This window comes from Mustela lutreola, chromosome 5 (genome assembly GCF_030435805.1).
Source record: "Mustela lutreola isolate mMusLut2 chromosome 5, mMusLut2.pri, whole genome shotgun sequence".
NCBI lineage: Eukaryota > Metazoa > Chordata > Mammalia > Carnivora > Mustelidae > Mustela > Mustela lutreola.
This window is the reverse complement of record NC_081294.1, coordinates 90,188,360-90,210,261: the sequence shown is the minus strand read 5'-3', so window position 1 is coordinate 90,210,261 and position 21,902 is coordinate 90,188,360. Positions and strand designations below refer to the sequence as shown.

The 21,902-nt window shown below is 39.4% G+C and overlaps 1 protein-coding gene and 1 non-coding gene across 5 annotated transcripts in view; one reads left to right on the top strand and one right to left on the bottom strand.

Annotated features, from left to right (window-relative positions):
- The window catches only part of LOC131832263 (cAMP-specific 3',5'-cyclic phosphodiesterase 4D-like), a 565,899-nt gene that overhangs the window by 20,634 nt on the left and 523,363 nt on the right, over positions 1-21,902 (top strand). The window lies entirely within an intron of this gene.
- LOC131832810 (U6 spliceosomal RNA) lies at positions 1,611-1,720 on the bottom strand. Its single transcript, XR_009354174.1, has one exon. It is a non-coding gene; the product is annotated as a U6 spliceosomal RNA (small nuclear RNA).

Genomic DNA, 21,902 nt, shown 5'->3' with positions numbered 1-21,902 from the left:
CCTACAGATTGAACAGATTGGATAGCTTTGCCAATGAACAACAGAAGCTGGAAGTACATATGATGCTTTCTGTTATATACCCAAAGTCTGTTGTATATGACAAGAATGAAGTTTTATTTACTTCTTGGGTGCACCAAGCATAAACATTGTCTAATGAGTAAAGAAGAACCTGATGGGAAAGAAAAATGCTGGATGCCGATGGATGGCAATTACTTATGGAATCTGGGCACAGAGTTGACAAGGGGTTGTTATAAGGGAAACCAATGCCTGCAGTCAGGTGCAGTTAGGATGACTTTTAATCCCAGTTTGCAAGATGATATTGGCTTTGTCTGAGCTGGTATCCCATTTCATACTCATCGGCGGCCTGGTCACCATGAGTGTAAGAGAGAGAGGGAAGATGTTTTCTGGCATCACCGAACAGCACTGGTTTGTCTGTTGTTTATCTTATTCTAGGCCACCTGGAACATACACGAGTTCAGAACAGGAAGCTCTCCTGTCCCACAGCCTTATCCCCGCTCTTTCTGCCCTTTCTCTATTGTGCATCGGAAGGAGTCTTGTAGGAACCTGTTTGGAGAGACAAACAGTCTGCTCATTGAAGCTTTGTGTACACCTACAGTCCAACAACTGCCCGTGGTCACTTCTCAGGCCTGAGGTTATGCATGCTGGCCATGAAGCAGTCTGCTCAGAGGAGGATAAAGACCCACACCATGCTTGGAAGCTAGCTTTAGGCCATTTGAAGCAGGAAATTCCAGGGTTCTGGGTGTCTGGAGGATGGTCTAGAATGTGGATATGTTGCCAAGACTTACAGGCTCCTAGCCCCATAGGGATGCCTGTACAGAAGAGGGCAGGAGAGAAACACTCTAACACACTGGCCCCAGGTTTGGGTTATATGCCTCTGCTTTTCAGAGACTCTGCTTCTGATACAACCTTGAACATCCCTGGAAAGTTGGTTGACCATGTAATTCTGAAGTTTTGGGTATAAGAATATTTCAGACATGAATTCCATTTGGTCACCTGAGGTCCAGTGATCTCCTTCATCTGACCTGATAGAAATCCCTTGTCCTACCCTTAAATGCCATATGTTTGTGATAACTCTGTTTTTCAGGGGGAAACAAAAACTGAAACTATGAAGTTTAATGTTTTCAAATTCAACCAAAGGGAAGTCACCTCTCTGAAGTGTGTTTCATCCATGGAAATGGGGTGAGTGTTTACCCAGTGTGTGGGTGTGAAGATTGAAAAACCATTGGCTCAGCCATTCCCACTGTAGTTTTGTTTATCTGAGGCTTGGCCAAATGGAACGACTTTCCTCTCTTGCGATCACGGAATCAAATCTTTTCCAGTTCTCAGATACTTCTTCTGTGTCTACTGGTGGAACTTTCTGTGATTATTGAAGTCAGTGAACACTTTTCTTCTTCCTTCTCTCTTTAGGATGGAAGTAGCTCACAGGGCAACAAGGTATTTTCCAGAACTGGAAGCACTTACTTTTTTTGTGGATTATTGGAAGCCCTGTAGACAGGGTGATGGTGTATGGCACAGAGACTGTACTCCCACAACAAACAGATGGAGAAGATGAGTGTTAGAAGAGAGGAGTTGAAAATCATGTTATTTTCTACACTTTTCTACCCCCCTCTTTTTTTTTGCGTGTTATCCTTGCGCAGGGGCCATGCTAATCTTCTCTGTATCGTTCCAATTTTAGTATATGTGCTGCCGAAGCGAGCACATACCCCCCTCTTTTTTTTGAGGGCACTCACTTTCTTTTTATACTAATATAGATGAGGGGGGCACCTGGGTGGCTCGGTGGGTTAAAGCCTCTGCTTTCGGCTCAGGTCATGGTCCCAGGGTCCTGGGATCGAGCCCCGCATCGGGCTCTCTGTTCAGCGGGGAGCCTGCTTCCTTCTCTCTCTCTCTCTCTGCCTGCCTCTCTGCCTGCTTGTGATCTCTCTGTCAAATAAATAAATAAAATCTTAAAATAATAATAATAATAATATAGATGAGGGGAAGTAGAGGCCCCTAAGGATATACAGAACTAATTTTATATAATCAATAATTTTTGCCAGTAGTTGCAGGAAAATATGTTTTCAAACTCCTGCCCTATGTTGTTATTTACATTAATTGGCTTGCCTGGGGTCCAAACAGCTATGGCTTTTCTATTTTAATAATATTTCCAGTTTAATAATCAGCATGTGATTTCCCTGGAATTAATGGTATAAAGTGATGCTTCAAATAACTGTGTTATTGCCCATTTGTAACCAATAAAACTTGTACCAAGTCACACTGCTTTGGGTAATTAATTGTTCAGTAGAAAGGTTCTCTATGTATCCAAGCTTTAAAAGAAGCTAGTCCGCCTTTATTTGGTTATGACTAAGGACTCCACTGAGCACGAATTATTATTCTTCAGATATTTGCTTGTTACATTTTTGGTATCCAGTGGTAGTAGAATGAGCAGGGCACACCTAGACTGCAGAATAAACATCAGATGGGTCCTGGTGTGTAGGATACATGCTTACTCATTATCACTGTGAGTTGTTCATTACCAGCTTTCTTCTTTGATTACTGAAAACTTCCATTATTAATAATTTAATTTAGCTTTACCAGCTCCAGTCTCCCATGGCATCCTGAACACCAGGCTTGATAAAGTCCAGATATATTTTAATTCTCCTTTGTCAAACCCAAGAGAGAATTTCTTGGAGACTGTGCTGATTAATGTGTCTTAACAAAACACCAACTGTGGGAACTGTGATGTATAATGAAGCCCAGGGAGGGATGGGATTCCGTCCAAAATGTTGCAAATAGATATAATTTTGACAAGCAAACGTGACATACATTCTTAACTGTTTTTTAGAAGGGAAAATACTAGAGGAGAGGTAATTTGAACATAGAAACTGTCTAGTAGGGACACCTGGGTGGCTCAGCTAGTTGAGTGACTGCCTTCAGCTCAGGTCATGGTCCCAGGGTCCTGGGATCAGGCCCTGAACTGGGCTCCCTGCTCAGTGGAGAGCCTGCTTCTCCCTCTGCCTCTGCTGCTCTGCCTGCTTGTGTCTCTTGCTCTCTGTGTCAAATAAATAAATAAAAAATCTTAAAAAAAAAAAAAGAGAAAAAGAAACTGTCTAGTAGTGATAGGATGACTGATAGCTCTAGTGGCTCTCCCAGATGCTTAGTGCAGAGTGTGACAGATACTGGGTGCTCAGCAAAGTGTTGGTTAACTGAATAAATCAATGGATCTTATCTTGTTCTGAGAAACTCCAAAGCAGAGAGCACTTGGCATGATACTCATTTGAACCAATTATATTGAGCATTGCTGTGTTGTATGCTGTCCGACAAATGCTATTTGATTTGTTCTCTGCTGTAACAATTCCCAATTTATAGATGACATTGAGGCTCAGGGAAGCATTTGACCACTTCCTTATGGTAATTAAGTAGTAGAAGTGAAGTTGGAATGTGTGTCCTCTGACTCTAAGTCCAGGATTTTAAGATTTCAGGATGACCTGCTTTTTTGAAATCATGGGCCAGAGCAAAGTAAACAAGCAACCAGAAAAACTAAGGTCTGGAATCACCGCCACCCTTACATAGAAAAGAGTAAAGATAACTATTGAGTATCTTGGTATGCTAATAAAAATAAGAGTTCAAAGATTGTATAGAGACCACATCCAAACAGCCTTCAAAAGGCTCAAGTCCTGGGGACTGGAACAACGAGAGAGCAGGGAAGGAAGGAAATGTGTCTAAATTCTTCCAAGCTGTTTATTTTGTTCTTCAAGTCAGGTCTTGTGTCTCTAAATCAAAATTTCAAAAGCTTATGGGAGATGAGACTTTTGGAAGAGTCTTAGAAACCAGGAGGGAAAAGACCTTCTCACTCATGCATTTGTACTCTCATGTTACTTTGTAAGGTTGTTACAGCTTTTAAATTTCATGTAGGTTTTTGTCTCTTCAACTATTCTGCAAGCCTTTTAAGGACACAATTATTTTCTCTCTTAGCTCTTTCTTGTGTTCTGTCCACATACAGAGGCCCCTCAGCAGGACAGGTAGTGCATGGTATATTCTAGGTGTTCCAAGGAGCTTTGTGTGCCCCCATGAGTCTGATGCCATTTTTGCAATATACATACTGTTGGAGTTATTCCTACGTATTAAGGAATAGTGAGTTCTCAAGGCCCTCTCCACAGCATAAATTAATTTAAGTGTTCAGTTGATAACACTAGTCTGTTGGCACATGGTATTCAGTTTCTTCCATCATCATTGACATCATCAGTTCAGGCCCTGAAAATGGCAAGATTTCATTTCTTTTGATGGCTTCTTAATATATATATATATATTGATATATATATATATATATATATATATATATATATATATATCAATATATATATCACATCTTCTTTACCTATTCATCTGTTGATGGACATCTAGGTTCTTTCAATAGTTTGGCTATTGTGGACATTGCTACTATAAACTTTTGGGTTCGTGTGCCCCATCGGATCGCTACATTTGTATCTTTAGGGTAAATACCTAGTAGTGTGATTGCTGTGTTGTAGGTTAGCTCTATTTTCAACTTTTTGAGGAACCTCCATACCTTTCCAGAGTGGTTGCACCAGCTTGCATTCCAGGTTCCACTCTGGAACCTTTCCAGAGTGGTTGCACCAGCTTGCATTCCCACCAATAGTGTAAGAGTGTTCCTCTTTCTCTGCATCCTCACCAGCCTCTGTTGTTTCCTGACTTGTTAATTTTAGCCATTCTGACTAGTGTGAGGTGGTATCTCATTGTGGTTTTGATTTGTATTTCCCTGATGTCAAGTGATGTGGAGCATTTTTAATGTGTCTGTTGGCCATCTGGATGTCTTCTTTGCAGAAATGTCTATTCACGTCCTCTGCCCATTTCTTGATTGCATTATTTGTTCTTTGGGTGTTGAGTTTGATAAGTTCTTTATAGATTTTGGATACTAACCCTTTATCTGGTATATCATTTGCAAATATCTTCTCCTGTTCTGTCAATTGTCTTTTTTTTTTTTTTTTTTTTTTTTTTTTTTAATTTTTTATTTTTTATAAACATATATTTTTTATATACATATATTTTTATCCCCAGGTCTGTGAATCACCAGGTTTACACACTTCACAGCACTCACCAAATCACATACCCTCCCCAATGTCCATAATCCCACCCCCTTCTCCCCAACCCCCTCCCCCCGGCAACCCTCAGTTTGTTTTGTGAGATTAAGAGTCACTTATGGTTTGTCTCCCTCCCAATCCCATCTTGTTTCATTTATTCTTCTACCCACTTAAGCCTCCATGTTGCATCACCACTTCCTCATATCAGGGAGATCATATGATAGTTGTCTTTCTCTGCTTGACTTATTTCGCTAAGCATGATACGCTCTAGTTCCATCCATGTTGTTGCAAATGGCAAGATTTCATTTCTTTTGATGGCTGCATAGTATTCCATTGTGTATATATACCACATCTTCTTGATCCATTCATCTGTTGATGGACATCTAGGTTCTTTCCATAGTTTGGCTATTGTGGACATTGCTGCTATAAACATTCGGGTGCATGTGTCCCTTTGGATCACTACATTTGTATCTTTAGGGTAAATACCCAATAGTGCAATTGCTGGGTCATAGGGCAGTTCTATTTTCAACATTTTGAGGAACCTCCATGCTGTTTTCCAGAGTGGCTGCACCAGCTTGCATTCCCACCAACAGTGTAGGAGGGTTCCCCTTTCTCCGCATCCTCGCCAGCATCTGTCATTTCCTGACTTGTTGATTTTAGCCATTCTGACTGGTGTGAGGTGATATCTCATTGTGGTTTTGATTTGTATTTCCCTGATGCCGAGTGATATGGAGCACTTTTTCATGTGTCTGTTCGCCATCTGGATGTCTTCTTTGCAGAAATGTCTGTTCATGTCTTCTGCCCATTTCTTGATTGGATTATTTGTTCTTTGGGTGTTGAGTTTGCTAAGTTCTTTATAGATTCTGGACACTAGTCCTTTATCTGATATGTCGTTCGCAAATATCTTCTCCCATTCTGTCAGTTGTCTTTTGATTTTGTTAACTGTTTCCTTTGCTGTGCAAAAGCTTTTGATCTTGATGAAATCCCAGTAGTTCATTTTTTCCCTTGCTTCCCTTGCCTTTTGCGTTGTTCCTAGGAAGATGTTGCTGCGGCAGAGGTCGAAGAGGTTGCTGCCCGTGTTCTCCTCAAGGATTTTGATGGATTCCTTTCGTACATTGAGGTCCTTCATCCATTTTGAGTCTATTTTTGTGTGTGGTGTAAGGAAATGGTCCAATTTCATTTTTCTGCATGTGGCTGTCCAATTTTCCCAGCACCATTTATTGAAAAGGCTGTCTTTTTTCCATTGGACATTCTTTCCTGCTTTGTCGAAGATTAGTTGACCATAGAGTTGAGGGTCTATTTCTGGGCTCTCTATTCTGTTCCATTGATCTATGTGTCTGTTTTTGTGCCAGTACCATGCTGTCTTGATGATGACAGCTTTGTAATAGAGCTTGAAGTCCGGAATTGTGATGCCACCAACGTTGGCTTTCTTTTTCAATATCCCTTTGGCTATTCGAGGTCTTTTCTGGTTCCATATAAATTTTAGAATTATTTGTTCCATTTCTTTGAAAAAGATGGATGGTACTTTGATAGGAATTGCATTAAATGTGTAGATTGCTTTAGGTAGCATAGACATTTTCACAATATTTATTCTTCCAATCCAGGAGCATGGAACATTTTTCCATTTCTTTGTGTCTTCCTCAATTTCTTTCATGAGTACTTTATAGTTTTCTGAGTATAGATTCTGTGTCTCTTTGGTTAGGTTTATTCCTAGGTATCTTATGGTTTTGGATGCAATTGTAAATGGGATTGACTCCTTAATATCTCTTTCTTCTGTCTTGCTGTTGGTGTAGAGAAATGCAACTGATTTCTGTGCATTGATTTTATATCCTGACACTTTACTGAATTCCTGTATAAGTTCTAGCAGTTTTGGAGTGGAGTCTTTTGGGTTTTCCACATATAGTATCATATCATCTGCGAAGAGTGATAATTTGACTTCTTCTTTGCCGATTTGGATGCCTTTAATTTCCTTTTGTTGTCTGATTGCTGAGGCTAGGACCTCTAGTACGATGTTGAATAGCAGTGGTGATAATGGACATCCCTGCCGTGTTCCTGACCTTAGCGGAAAAGCTTTCAGTTTTTCTCCATTGAGAATGATATTTGCGGTGGGTTTTTCATAGATGGCTTTGATGATATTGAGGTATGTGCCCTCTATCCCTACACTTTGAAGAGTTTTGATCAGGAAGGGATGTTGTACTTTGTCAAATGCTTTTTCAGCATCTATTGAGAGTATCATATGGTTCTTGTTCTTACTTTTATTGATGTGTTGTATCACATTGACTGATTTGCGGATGTTGAACCAACCTTGCAGCCCTGGAATAAATCCCACTTGGTCGTGGTGAATAATCTTTTTAATGTACTGTTGAATCCGATTGGCTAGTATTTTGTTGAGTATTTTCGCATCTGTGTTCATCAAGGATATCGGTCTATAGCTCTCTTTTTTGGTGGGATCCTTGTCTGGTTTTGGGATCAAGGTGATGCTGGCCTCATAAAATGAGTTTGGAAGTTTTCCTTCCATTTCTATTTTTTGGAACAGTTTCAGGAGAATAGGAATTAGTTCTTCTTTAAATGTTTGGTAGAATTCCCCCGGGAAGCCGTCTGGCCCTGGGCTTTTGTTTGTTTGGAGATTTTTAATGACTGTTTCAATCTCCTTACTGGTTATGGGTCTGTTCAGGCTTTCTATTTCTTCATGGTTCAGTTGTGGTAGTTTATATGTTTCTAGGAATGCATCCATTTCTTCCAGATTGTCAAATTTATTGCCGTAGAGTTGCTCATAGTATGTTCTTATAATAGTTTGTATTTCCTTGGTGTTAGTTGTGATCTCTCCTCTTTCATTCATGATTTTATTTATTTGGGTCCTTTCTCTTTTCTTTTTGATAAGTCGGGCCAGGGGTTTATCAATTTTATTAATTCTTTCAAAGAACCAGCTCCTAGTTTCGTTGATTTGTTCTATTGTTTTTTTGGTTTCTATTTCATTGATTTCTGCTCTGATCTTTATGATTTCTCTTCTCCTGCTGGGCTTAGGGTTTCTTTCTTGTTCTTTCTCCAGCTCCTTTAGGTGTAGGGTTAGGTTGTGTACCTGAGACCTTTCTTGTTTCTTGAGAAAGGCTTGTACCGCTATATATTTTCCTCTCAGGACTGCCTTTGTTGTGTCCCACAGATTTTGAACCGTTGTATTTTCATTATCATTTGTTTCCATGATTTTTTTCAATTCTTCTTTAATTTCCCGGTTGACCCATTCATTCTTTAGAAGGATACTGTTTAGTCTCCATGTATTTGGGTTCTTTCCAAACTTCCTTTTGTGGTTGAGTTCTAGCTTTAGAGCATTGTGGTCTGAAAATATGCAGGGAATGATCCCAATCTTTTGATACCGGTTGAGTCCTGATTTAGGACCGAGGATGTGATCTATTCTGGAGAATGTTCCATGTGCACTAGAGAAGAATGTGTATTCTGTTGCTTTGGGATGAAATATTCTGAATATATCTGTGATGTCCATCTGGTCCAGTGTGTCATTTAAGGCCTTTATTTCCTTGCTGATCTTTTGCTTGGATGACCTGTCCATTTCAGTGAGGGGAATATTAAAGTCCCCTACTATTATTGTATTGTTGTTTATGTGTTTCTTTGATTTTGTTATTAATTGGTTTATATAGTTGGCTGCTCCCACGTTGGGGGCATAGATATTTAAAATTGTTAAATCTTCTTGTTGGACAGACCCTTTGAGTATGATATAGTGTCCTTCCTCATCTCTTATTACAGTCTTTGGCTTAAAATCTAATTGATCTGATATAAGGATTGCCACTCCTGCTTTCTTCTGATGTCCATTAGCATGGTAAATTCTTTTCCACCCCCTCACTTTAAATCTGGAGGTGTCTTCGGGCTTAAAATGTGTTTCTTGGAGGCAACATATAGATGGGTTTTGTTTTTTTATCCATTCTGATACCCTGTGTCTTTTGACAGGGGCATTTAGCCCATTCACATTCAGGGTAACTATTGAGAGATATGAATTTAGTGCCATTGTATTGCCTGTAAGGTGACTGTTACTGTATATGGTCTCTGTTCCTTTCTGATCTACCACTTGTAGGCTCTCTCTTTGCTTAGAGGACCCCTTTCAATATTTCCTGTAGAGCTGGTTTGGTATTTGCAAATTCTTTCAGTTGTTGTTTGTCCTGGAAGCTTTTAATCTCTCCTTCTATTTTCAATGATAGCCTAGCTGGATATAGTATTCTTGGCTGCATGTTTTTCTCGTTTAGTGCTCTGAAAATATCATGCCAGCTCTTTCTGGCCTGCCAGGTCTCTGTGGATAAGTCAGCTGCCAATCTAATATTTTTACCATTGTATGTTACAGACTTCTTTTCCCGGGCTGCTTTCAGGATTTTCTCTTTGTCATTGAGACTTGTAAATTTTACTATTATGTGACGGGGTGTGGGCCTATTCTTATTTATTTTGAGGGGCATTCTCTGAACCTCCTGAATTTTGATGCTTGTTCCCTTTGCCATATTGGGGAAATTCTCCCCAATAATTCTCTCCAGTATACCTTCTGCTCCCCTCTCACTTTCTTCTTCTTCTGGAATCCCAATTATTCTAATGTTGTTTCGTCTTATGGTGTCACTTATTTCTCGAATTCTCCCCTCATGGTCCAGTAGCTGTTTGTCCCTCTTTTGATCAGCTTCTTTATTCTCTGTCATTTGGTCTTCTATATCACTAATTCTTTCTTCTGCCTCATTTATCCTAGCAGTGAGAGCCTCCATTTTTGATTGCACCTCATTAATAGCTTTTTTGATTTCAACTTGGTTAGATTTTAGTTCTTTTATTTCTCCAGAAAGGGCTTTTATATCTCTCGAGAGGGTTTCTCTAATATCTTCCATGCCTTTTTCGAGCCCGGCTAGAACCTTGAGAATTGTCATTCTGAACTCTAGATCTGACATATTACCGATGTCTGTATTGATTAGGTCCCTAGCCTTCGGTACTGCCTCTTGTTCTTTTTTTTGTGGTGAATTTTTACGTCTTGTCATTTTGTCCAGAGAAGAGTAAATGAAGGGGCAGGTAAAATACTAAAAGGGTGGCAACAACCCCAGGAAAATATGCTTTAGCCAAATTAGAAGAGATCCAAAATCGTGAGTGGGGAGAAAGGGGATAAAAAGAGGTTCAAAAAGGAAGAAAGAAAAAAGAAAAAAAAAAAAAAAAAAAAAAGAAAAGAATTTTTTTTAAAAAAGAAAACACCTAAGAAAAATGTAAAAAAATATATATATATATTAGATAAACTAGTAAAAAATCGTTAAAAAAGAAAAAGGTAACAGTTAAAAAAAAAAAAAATTTTACCCGAAGGCGAGAAAAAAAAAAAATGAAAAAGAAAAAATTAAATTAACTGCAAGACTAAAAAAAATCACAGGAAAAAAGCCATGAGTTCCGTGCTTGGCTTTCTCCTCCTCTGGAATTCTGCTGCTCTCCTTGGTATTGAAACCGCACTCCTTGGTAGGTGAACTTGGTCTCGGCTGGATTTCTTGTTGATCTTCTGGGGGAGGGGCCTGTTGTAGTGATTCTCAAGTGTCTTTGCCCCAGGCGGAATTACACCGCCCTTACCCGGGGCCGGGGTGAGTAATCCGCTCGGGTTTGCTTTCAGGAGCTTTTGTTCCCTGAGCGCTTTCCGTAGAGTTCCAGAGGACGGGAATACAAATGGCGGCCTCCTGGTCTCCGGCCCGGAGGAGCCGAGAGCCCAGGGCCCCACTCCTCAGTGCGCCCTCAGAGAACAGCGCCCAGTTACTCCCGTCTGCCTGACCTCCGGCCGCGCTCCGAGCTCACCGAGCCTGCGACCGGTTCAAGGTAACACGGAGCTGCGAGCTTACTGTCGGCTCTGTCTCTGTAGCCGGCTTTCCCGTTCCAATACCCGCAAGCTCTGCGACACTCAGACACCCCCGATCCTTCTGTGACCCTGCGGGACCTGAGGCCACGCTGACCCCGCGTGGGCTTCGCCCCGGTTTAGCCTCTGGAGCGATGTCCCTCCGCGGAACAGACTTTTAAAAGTCCTGATTTTGTGCGCGGTTGCTCCGCCGCTTGCCGGGAGCCGGCCCCTCCCCCCGGGGTCTATCTTCCCGTCGCTTTGGATTCACTTCTCCGCCGGTCCTACCTTTCAGAAAGTGGTTGTTTTTCTGTTTCCAGAATTGCTGTTCTTCTTCTCTTCGATCTGCCGATGGATTTTCAGGTGTTTGCAATCTTTAGATAAGCTATCTAGCTGATCTCCGGCTAGCTGAAGCAGTCTCAGCTTGCTACTTCTCCGCCATCTTGACTCCTCCCCCCTGTCAATTGTCTTTTGATTTTGTTGACTATTTCCTTTGCTGTGCAAAAGCTTTTGATCTTGATGAAGACCCAGTAGCTCATTTTTGCCCTTGCTTCCCTTGCCTTTGGCGATGTTTCTAGGAAGAAGTTTCTGTGGCCGAGGTCGAAGAGGTTTCTGCCTGTGTTCTCCTCAAGGATTTTGATGGATTCCTGTCTCACATTGAAGTCTTTCATCTATTTTAGTGTATTTTTGTGTGTGGTGTAAGGAAATGGTCCAGTTTCATTCTTCTGCATATGGCTGTTCATTTTCCCAACACCATTTGTTGAAGAGACTGTCTTTTTTCCATTGGACATTCTTTCCTGCTTCATAGAAGATTAGTTGACCATAAAGTTGAGGGTCTATTTCTGGGCTCTCTATTCTGTTCCATTGATCTATGTGTCTGTTTTTGTGCCAGTACCATAATGTCTTGATGATTACAGCTTTGTAATAGAGCTTTAAATCTGGAATTGTGATGCCACCAACTTTGGCTTTCTTTTTCAACATTCTTCTGGCTATTCAGGGTCTTTTCTGGTTCCATATAAACTTTAGAATTTGATTACATTTCTTTTTGAAAAAATTGATGGTATTTTGCATTAAATGTGTAGATTGCTTTAGGTAGCATAGACATTTTCATAATATTTGTTCTTCCAATCCATGAGCATGGAATGTTTTTCCATTTCTTTGTGTCTTCCTCAGTTTGTTTCATGAATACTTTATAGTTTTCTGAGTACAGATTCTTTACCTCTTTGGTTAGGTTTATTCCTAGGTGTCTTATGGTTTTAGGTGCCATTGTAAATGGGTTTGGATCCTTAATTTCTCTTTCTTCTGTCTTGCTGTTGGTGCCTAGAAATGCAACTGATTTCTATGCATTGATTTTATATCCTGCCACTTTACCAAATTCCTGTATGAGTTCTAGCAGTTTTGGAGTGGAGTCTTTTGGGTTTTCCACGTAAACTATCATATCATCTGCAAAGAATGTTAGTTTGACTTATTCTTTGCCAATTTGGATGCCTTTAATTTCTTTTTGTTGTCTGATTGCTGAGGCTAGGACTTCTAGTACAATGTTGAATAACAGTGGTGATAGTGGACAACCCGGCTAGGACTTCTAGTACAATGTTGAATAACAGTGGTGATAGTGGACAACCCGGCTAGGACTTCTAGTACAATGTTGAATAACAGTGGTGATAGTGGACAGCCCTGCCGTGTTCCTGACCTTAGGGGAAAAGCTCTCAGTTTTTCCCATTGAGAATGATATTCGCTGTGGGTTTTTCATAGATGGCTTTGATCATATTGAGGTGTATGTACCCTCTCTCTCTACATTGTGAAGAGTTCTGATCAAGAAAGGATGCTGTACTTTGGCAAATGGTTTTTCAGCATCTATTGAGAGTATCATATGGTTCTTGTTCTTTCTTTTACTAATGTATTGAATCACATTGATTGATTTGCAGATGTTGAACCAACCTTGGAGCCCAGGAATAAATCCCCCTTGGTCGTGGTGAATCATCTTTTTAATGTATAGTTGATCCTACTGGCTAGTATTTTGGTGAGAATTTTTGCATCTGTGTTCATCAGGAATATTGGTCTGTAATTCTCCTTTTTGATGAGGTCTTTGTCTGGTTTTGGGATCAAGGTAATGCTGGCCTTATAAAATGAGTTTGGAAGTTTTCCTTCTATTTCTATTTTTTGGAAAAGTTTCAGGAGAATAGGAATTAATTCTTCTTTAAATGTTTGGTAGCATTCCCCTGGGAAGCCGTCTGGCCCTGGGCTCTTATTTGTTGGGAGATTTTTGATGACTGCTTCAATCTCCTTACTGTTAGTATTAGCTTATTCTTAAGCAGAACATATCTTGTGTCTAGGATTTTGTTGCTGAGGGAAATGCATCTCCCTGTGCTGACTGTGGACTCTGTGGTATTAAAATCAAAATAATTTGACCACCTGAGCTGAAGTAGTTTTAGCACTTAGGTGTTATTTTCCCTATATAGCACAATAAATACTATCCAGTATGCTGTTTGAATATCTAATATAGCTAATTAGATTTTCTGGTTAACCCAGATGAAGGCAAAAATATCCTATCAACAGTAATAAAACCATTGGGCCTAGGGGATGAGTCCCTGCTTTAAAGGATAAAGGGGACATTGTCTATGAGCAACATGCTCACTCCCACTTCTGTACCACTCAGGACACTATAATCCCCTGCCTAAGTGATCCCCAAATTACTTTCAAAACTTTTGTAGGCCTCTCTTGTGGTCAAGTCTCCTCAGAGTGAACTAAACCACTCCTCTGTGAGCACTCCTAGGGTCAGAGTGTGAGGCTGTGTGTGAACCTTGGAAGAGCAGGCTTGAGTGTTCTTTTGAAAGGCTCCTCTCACTGCAGAACACAGTGAAGCTGGGAAGGAATAGGAGAGTGGGCTACTGGCTGGGGGTCCTTTGGCTCCCTCAATTTTAGATGTGGCATCGTATTTCTTTTTATTTTTTTTATTTCTTTTAAGTGTTCCAGAATTCATTGTTTATGCACCACGTCCAGTGCTCCATGCAACACATGCCCTCCATAATACCCACCAGCAGGCTCACCCAACCCCCAACCCTTCTCCCCTCCCAAACCTTCAGTTTGTTTCTCAGAGTCCATAGTCTCTCATGGTTTGTTTCCCCCTCCAATTTCCCCCAACTCCCTTCTCTTCTCCAGCTCCCCATTGTCCTCCATGTTATTCCTTATGCTCCAAAATAAGCAAAACCATATGATAATTGACTCTCGCTGCTTGACTTATTATACTGAGCATAATCTCTTCCAGTCCTGTCCATGTTGATTCAAAAGTTAGGTATTCATCCTTTCTGATGGAGGCATAATATTCCATAGTATATATGGACCACATCTTCCTTTTTCATTTGTCCGTTGAAGGGCATCTTGGTTCTTTCCACAGTTTGGCGACTGTGGCCATTGCTGCTATGAACATTGGGGTACAGATGGTCCTTCTTTTCACTATGTTTGTATCTTTGGGGTAAATACCTAGTAGTGCTTTTGCAGGTTCATAGGGAATCTCTATTTTTAATTTCCTAAGGAGATTTTATTTTCCTTTATTTTTTATTTCCACTGTTTTCCAAAGTGGCTGCACCAACTTGCATTCCTGCCAACAGTGTTAAGAGGGTTCCCCTTTGTCCACATCCTCTCCAACACATGTTGTTTACTGTCTTGCTAATCTTTGCCATTCTAACTGGTGTAAGGTGGTATCTCAATGTGGTTTTGATTTGAATCTCCCAGATGGCTAGTGATGATGAACATTTTTTCATGTGTCTGATAGCCATTTGTATGTCTTCATTGGAGAAGTGTCCGTTCATGTCTTCAGCCCATTTTTTGACATGATTTGGGGCCTTATTTCAAACTCTCTCCTAAGAAACCATTTTATTTTATTTTATTTTATTTTATTTTTAAATTTGACACAGAGAGGGAGAGATCACAAAGCAGAGAGGCAGGCAAAGAGAGAGAGGGAAGCAGACTCCCTGCTGAGCAGAGAGCCCAATGGGGGGCTCGATCCCAGGACCCTAACCTGATCATGACCTGAGCTAAAGGCAGAGGCTCCCAGGCACCCCTGGGAAACTATTTCAAATGAGCTGAATGGGTTGCCTGCAAAGTACAGTCCTTAGAGTATCTGGGCTTTAATTGACCACTGAAGTCCTCACATGGCTTCCTGGTCTGAGTGTGGAGCAACAGTGGTTATTATTCTGTGTGCAGTAGTAACTCTTAGGAATTAGGGATGCTTGTTCTCCAGAGACATTTTAGGGAGTTGCTGCTGCTGGTGGTGGTGGTCATCACTGTTATTTCATCAGCACTGAAATCTTTCATTTTCTGTACATTTGACCCTTTCCTTGAATACTAGACCATAAAGGAGTGTGTGTGTGTTCTAGTAGATTCAGGATCCTCACTGTTGAGCTCTGATGGCCTAATTTTTTCCAAAAATGTTTATTTAGTTAGTTGAGAAAGAGAGAGACAGAGGGAAAGAGAGAGTGCAAAGAGAGAGTGAGCAGTGTGGCGAGGGGCAAAGGGAGAGGGAGAAAGCCAGGCAGACTCCATGCTGAGTGCAGAGTCTGACTCAGGGCTCAGTCTCATAGCCCTGAGATCATAACCTCAACCAAAACCAAGAGTTGGATGCCCAACTGACCACACCTCCTAGGCACTCCTGATTACTTAACGTTTTTACTGGAGTTTGTTCTTGTAGCTTGCTCAGAATCGTAAGCAATTTTATATGGGTGTATTTTATTTTTTTGTCCTCAGTCAATTAAATGTATGGTCTTTGAACTCAGTAAGCTAATTTACATGTTACTTTAAAATAGAACCTTTCTTTGTCTGTTTCCTCCTTCCTTCTCTCTTTCTGATATATATTTATACTGAATACTTCCTAGGTATCGTGCTAGAATTCACTTTGCCTATTTTTTTCTTATGATAATGTATGATTGTTTAGAATGTCATCATTTAGTGTTTAGTATAAATGCATAATAGAAAATAACTCTTTGTTTACAAATATTTATGGAGATTTAAAGTTATCATTTCTGTATGCATATATTTTTGCCTCTTTTTTCTTTCTAGGGAGTAACAGATAACTGTAGGTATTTGTTACCATGCAAAAAATGTTTATGAAAATTCTCAAATTTTATGCTCAATAATTAGAGTTATGTACTGTTATTTAGATCTTTTATTTAGTACTATTAACTGGATATACTTCTGTTGTGTTTCCTCTGTTTCCCCAAATGCTTTACACTGCCTCCCACTCATGCTCCTCCATTTCTCTGGATTTTTATCTTTCTCTCCTCTCTTCCCCTCTGCTTTCCTGCCCCTGCTCCTGTTGTGGACCCTTCTCTGCTCACTTCTTTCTTGTTTCCACTCAGTCCTCGTGTATGTGCCCTTTGTCTTTGTCTGGGTTTATATCCATCAGGAGGAGGGCCAGCCATCTTCTCATGTAACAAATGGTATCCAGATAGAAGTCCTCTAGACAAAGAGCCAGAGAGTCACCTGGTTTCAGGGTTGTCAGAATCTCTGAGATTAATCATGTAGCAGGGTCCTCCTCATATTGTGCCTGAGAAGACCAGTCCAGTGAATTTGTTAACTAAACCTCAGGCCAAACCCTGATTATGCTCCTTATCTTCTATTTCTCATTCCGGTCCTTAATTTCTTAAAAATAGTACAAACAAATAAGCCACCCCAGGTTAATAGACTGATGTAGGTATGCTCCTCTGGTGACAAGGAAAGTAAAAATGTAGGGGCATGAACACAGGAGAACATAAGAGATGCCCTGATAAGTTGTTCCCTCAAAAAAAAATCACTTAAAGTTAGCTGAGAAATTGCCGATAGCAACTATAGATAAACAAGTTCCGGTAAGTTACTGCACAGACAAGTGTACTAAAGTTAGAGGGCGAGAGAAGGATGTTTGACAACATGGGCAGAGGTGGAGGACCCATGCACCTTACAATCGGGCACTGAGATATTGTAAAAAAAAATTAAGGGAGTTGGTCCTTTCCCTTGATTTTTCTTATTTTGTGGAAAAATATACAATAACCCTATTTTAATACATAAATTAAAATCAGTGTACTGTAATTTGCTTGTGTTAATATAAATCTAAAACTCTTCAGTCTAGACCAGCTGTAACCCTATTCCCCAAAGATCTTCATTTGGTCATTATTTACAGCTAACAAGACATTTATGATCTCTTTTTGGTTGTCTCTGGTGGAACATTGTTGGCAGTGCTTTCCTGACTTGAAATTCTCATGTGCCTGGAAATCTAGTTAGGAAAATGAGTAAGTAAATAACTTCTCCTAAGGGTATAATCTCTCCTTTGTGACATAAATTAGATATCCATTCACATCTATGGAATAATTCCCAGTTTTGCAATTAAATAATCTGAGAGGCGCAAGCAAACATGCCAATCTCTTTCTAGTCTAGGAGAATTCAGTCAACTTTGTACTTGAGCAAACAAGCTATGCTTTTAAAGAGATGCATAGTTTTCTCAAAATTGGCTTATAACAAGCTGATCTCAGCTGCCGTCAGATGGATAATTTAACAGCTAAGGTAAGACGCTTCCGACCATGCATGTTTACAGTGTTCATTGAAAAAATAAAATGCGATTTTTAATCTTAAGGATGATTTGATCAGGGTACATGTATAATGAAGTGAAGCTCCCTGGCTTCATGTTTTAATCTTGAAATTGGTTGTACATTGCAAACTAACTTTCTCACAGAGAATGGACCAAGCTTGACTGGAGAACTTTGAGGTCATTTTAAGTCTTCTGGAGTGTAAGTAATTGAGTGAAAAAATAAAAGATGCTCCTTTTAAACAGTTTTAAAATTCTGTTTCTTCTTCTTTTGGCTGTGAGGCTTTGTTTTCTCAGATAGGTTTACAATCTGGAATATTTTCTGACTGATTTTTATAAAAGTGGAAATGTTCCCTGTTTCTCAGTGTTGTTGTTGCCTCTGAAATGACATGAATGTTTGACTTTTTTAAAAGATTGTTTACAGCGTTCATTACATTTTACTTCATATTAAAGTAGTTTGGCATGAAACCAGGTCCATTACAAATTTTAAGCTTTTTGAGGGCAGGGTCAACATCGTCTTCTTTTCTCCTGAGGGACTTTCATTTGGGTGGTGAAATGAAAGTGGACTCAATGAATGAAATCAGACATACCTTACTCTCAGAGCGTACATGCTTTAGGCTGGCTGTGGGCTGGACAACTGCCTGCCCACCTATACTTGGCCAAGGATTTGGAGGGTCTTATAGATGATGTTGCTTTAAGCAAGAATGAAGTGAAAATGTGGACCTGTGGTCCAGCCTTTTTTTGGTATGATTAAAAATGTAATTCAGGGGGCACCTGGGTGGCTCAGTGGGTTAAAGCCTCTGCCTTTGGCTCAGGTCATGGTCTCAAGGTCCTGGGATCGAGCCCCGCATCGGGCTCTCTGCTCGGCGGGGAGCCTGCTTCCTCCTCTCTCTCCGCCTGCCTCTTTGCCTACTTGTGATCTCTCTCTCTGTCAAATAAATAAATAGATTTTTAAAAAAAATGTAATTCAGTATGATTGATTACCTTGAAAATGAGCATAAAATGAGATAACACTTAGATTAGTGTAAAAGAATTCTAGTTATTGCGCTTGGTTATTTGGACAAGTTACCTTTCAAGATTTACTCAGCTATGTAATTTCCAGGGGCTGAGTATTCTTGATTATAGGACATCCAGGTTCTGAGGCTTCTCATCTTGTTTTTCATTTAACTGTTTATTATCCTTTTCGAGAAAAGGAATAAGAAATATGATTATGTTTTGGCTGTTAATTAAACCTTCCTGTGAAACTATTTAGACTCTTCTTGGGTGAATGAGGCAAAACTATTTGGATATATTACCCAAGCTTTTGAGAGTGGTAAGAAGAGTTCTTTATTATTGTCAGTACATAATTAACATGGTAATTCCCATTTCATTTCAATTTTTTGTAGCATTAATTTTGCAACTAACCCAGCAAGGCATCACCTACATATACCTGGTTAGTGAAGATGCTGTTACCAGTTGTGCTATAGAATATTACTGAAGCAATGGGACGGTCTGTCAGGCTTCCCTCTTTGGGCTTTGTAGACAGCCCAGCAGCATGTCCCACAAATTAGGGATAGAAGGAAACTCTTCCTTTGGCTTTTCCAATTCTGTTAACACCATTTGAACTCCTGGTAGTTTTTCCTTTTGGGAGAAAAAGGCTCATTTTGACATCCTTGACATCAACAGATTGTTGGTCAGATTCAGCCTCTAATCCTTCTGTGGCTTGAAAATAAAGAAATCTATTACAAATTCCCTAAGGCTAATAGTTATTGGAAGAGCTAGGAGGACTGGGTTTAGAACCTTGGCCTTTCCTCTTATGAATGTATTATTATATTGTGAACTCTCTTGAAGCAAACTCGGGTTGTCTTGGAGCAAAGAGACAAATAAGACAGACAGGGACACTGAAAAGAAAGAAAATAAAACTAAATTTAAAGAAGTCTTACTTAAAAAAAAAAAAGACAGGGACAAAAAGAGATGGTGAAAGGCAGTAGCAGAAATAGGTGTTTCCTGCTCTTGTGGTCTTAAGTGAGCATCTAGGAGTCTTTAGAAGCATCGGGGCTTGTCCATCGCAGGGTGTTTGAGGAGTCTTTCAATCTCCTGAGCTCTGGAATGTCAGTTGATTCATCTACTCCACCGACATGTGCTTAATGAATACAGAGCACTATCTTCAATAGTTTTCTGACTCTTGTCTTTAGCCTTATCCTTTTATTGGACAACTTGTTATGATTTCTGCTTTCACTTTTTCATTGCTAGGTAGGAGATGGTAATAGTAATGGTCTGGTAACCTCACAAGAAACTTCAGGTTGGTTAGTAAGTGAGCATCTTACTTCAATCAATCCACATAAAGATATAAGGAGAGCATTTATATATTCGTTCTTCCTATCAGTCTTTTTTTCTCCAGGTGATAATGGATCCCATCATGCCTATGGTCAGTTATCTCTATCCAGTTCAATTTGAACAGGCAGTGAATTTTATATTTATAATATAATTTTGTATTATGGGAGATGCAGAAAGAATAATACTTCCTTTAATGTACTTTTGGTAAAATTGAGGTTAAGTGATTTCCCCATATTTATTCTGCCATGAAGTGAACTATTAATAAAGGCTTTTTAGTCCTTAACCTCATGTCTTCATTGAATTGTTCTATAAAGAGATGATCCATATTAAAGTTATCTTTTTAATTGTTTACTCATTATTTCGCTCTATTCTGCTCTCTCCCAAATAAAATAAATAACCCTCTTTCTTCATTTTGTTATGAATTCAATTTGCCCAAAATAGGCTGGGGCTAGCTTAATTAAATAATTATATATTGTAATGGACTTGGGGGGCTAGAATTTATATCACATTAGGGCAAAAGCACTTCCAAATAATTAGTAAATAATAATGTACTTAATATGAATATTATCATAAGCACATAGACCTTAAGTTTAGAATCCTCTTGATATGTGTGAGACTGAATATCGAATCTCTGCTGATTGTATTCTGATAGCTGCTTTTAAAAATAGCTTGTTTATATTTTATTTGTGTCTATAAATCCAGCTTGTTTATATTTTATTTGTGTCTTTCTCATGAAAAGGGACTTAATGAAATAATGGTTATGTGATCTTATGATTGCTTAATTCCAGTTAAACAGGACTTAAGTTTGTCTTATGATTAGAGGGAAGAATGGTTTTGCACTTTTCAGTTCCATTTGTGAGGAACTGGTTTTTTGCAAAGCACCCCACAAAACCTCCTCACTTCACACTTCACAGGGTCTTTGTGCTTTTGCATTTGGGACATTTTATAAAAATCTCCTAGTATTTTTCCAAATGATCTTTAAAAATGGTTTCTGGGGAGGTTTTAACAATGAGATAAATGATTTCTGTGTTACAATCTTTTAAACATGTTTTCATGATCCAGCGTTGTGGGTAGGGTGGGGTGGGATGTGTTGAACAAAATAATAACCAGAGAAACCTAAAAGGGAACTAAAAATGTTTTCTTCCACCTTATTTGCTAGTAATTATTCAGACAATTTTATGTAGTCTCTTTGGAAATTCTAGAAGCTTTTCCATTTCAGGCTTAATATATTTGGATCATAAATAAATATCAGGTACCTTTTTGGAGGCATTAGAAACTGAATATTATGCAGTCTACTCTCTGTTGCGTCAGGAGCTTGAATTGTTTTCATTAAAATATCTGCTCTGAAAGCACTGAGATTAGACGGGATGTCAGCTCCCCTTTTCTCCCCTGCTATTGAATGTCAGAGATTTGTATTGTTGGTAGGAACTGAGATTTCATTTTCCTTGGCCACATTCTGATGCTGGCTCTACTGCAGCAGCTCTCCTGTTCCAGGTGGTTATGCCCAAGGTAAGTCAGGAAAGGTATTTCAGGAGAGGAGCGTGGGTTTGTTGATGAAGTGTGGGGGAAACCAAATGAGCATCTGCAGAAAGAATGTACATCTTTGTCTGCCTGAGTATATGTGGAATGGGAAACACTTTGCGTCATCTAAAGCTCCCACTGGTGTGATGATCAGACTGTGTTTATAGTCAAAATATGACCAAAGGTTTTTCTGAAGCAAAATGTTGTATGTTATGTGTGGAGCAGGCGTTTGCATACCTGACTTAAGTTTATGGACTAATAACATTCTGTTCCAAGAAATACTGTCAGGTCTTATAACACTAGGGTTTTGTTTTGAGTTATTACGGTAGATGGATTATTTTGCTTTTAAATAATCCTCTCTGGAATTTCCAAATATAAAAGAAAAGTCACATAATTTATGGGGAGATGCCTTTTTGTTGATGTAAATTTTTCAGAACTGACCTTAACAAATATCATTCATTCTTTTCTACTTTTTTGAGGACTATAAATGCCAACAAAACAGATTTAAGCAAGTTTTATGAGTGGGACTCCAAACAGATGATAATAAGCAAAATCATGAAATAAATCAACCAAAATAATT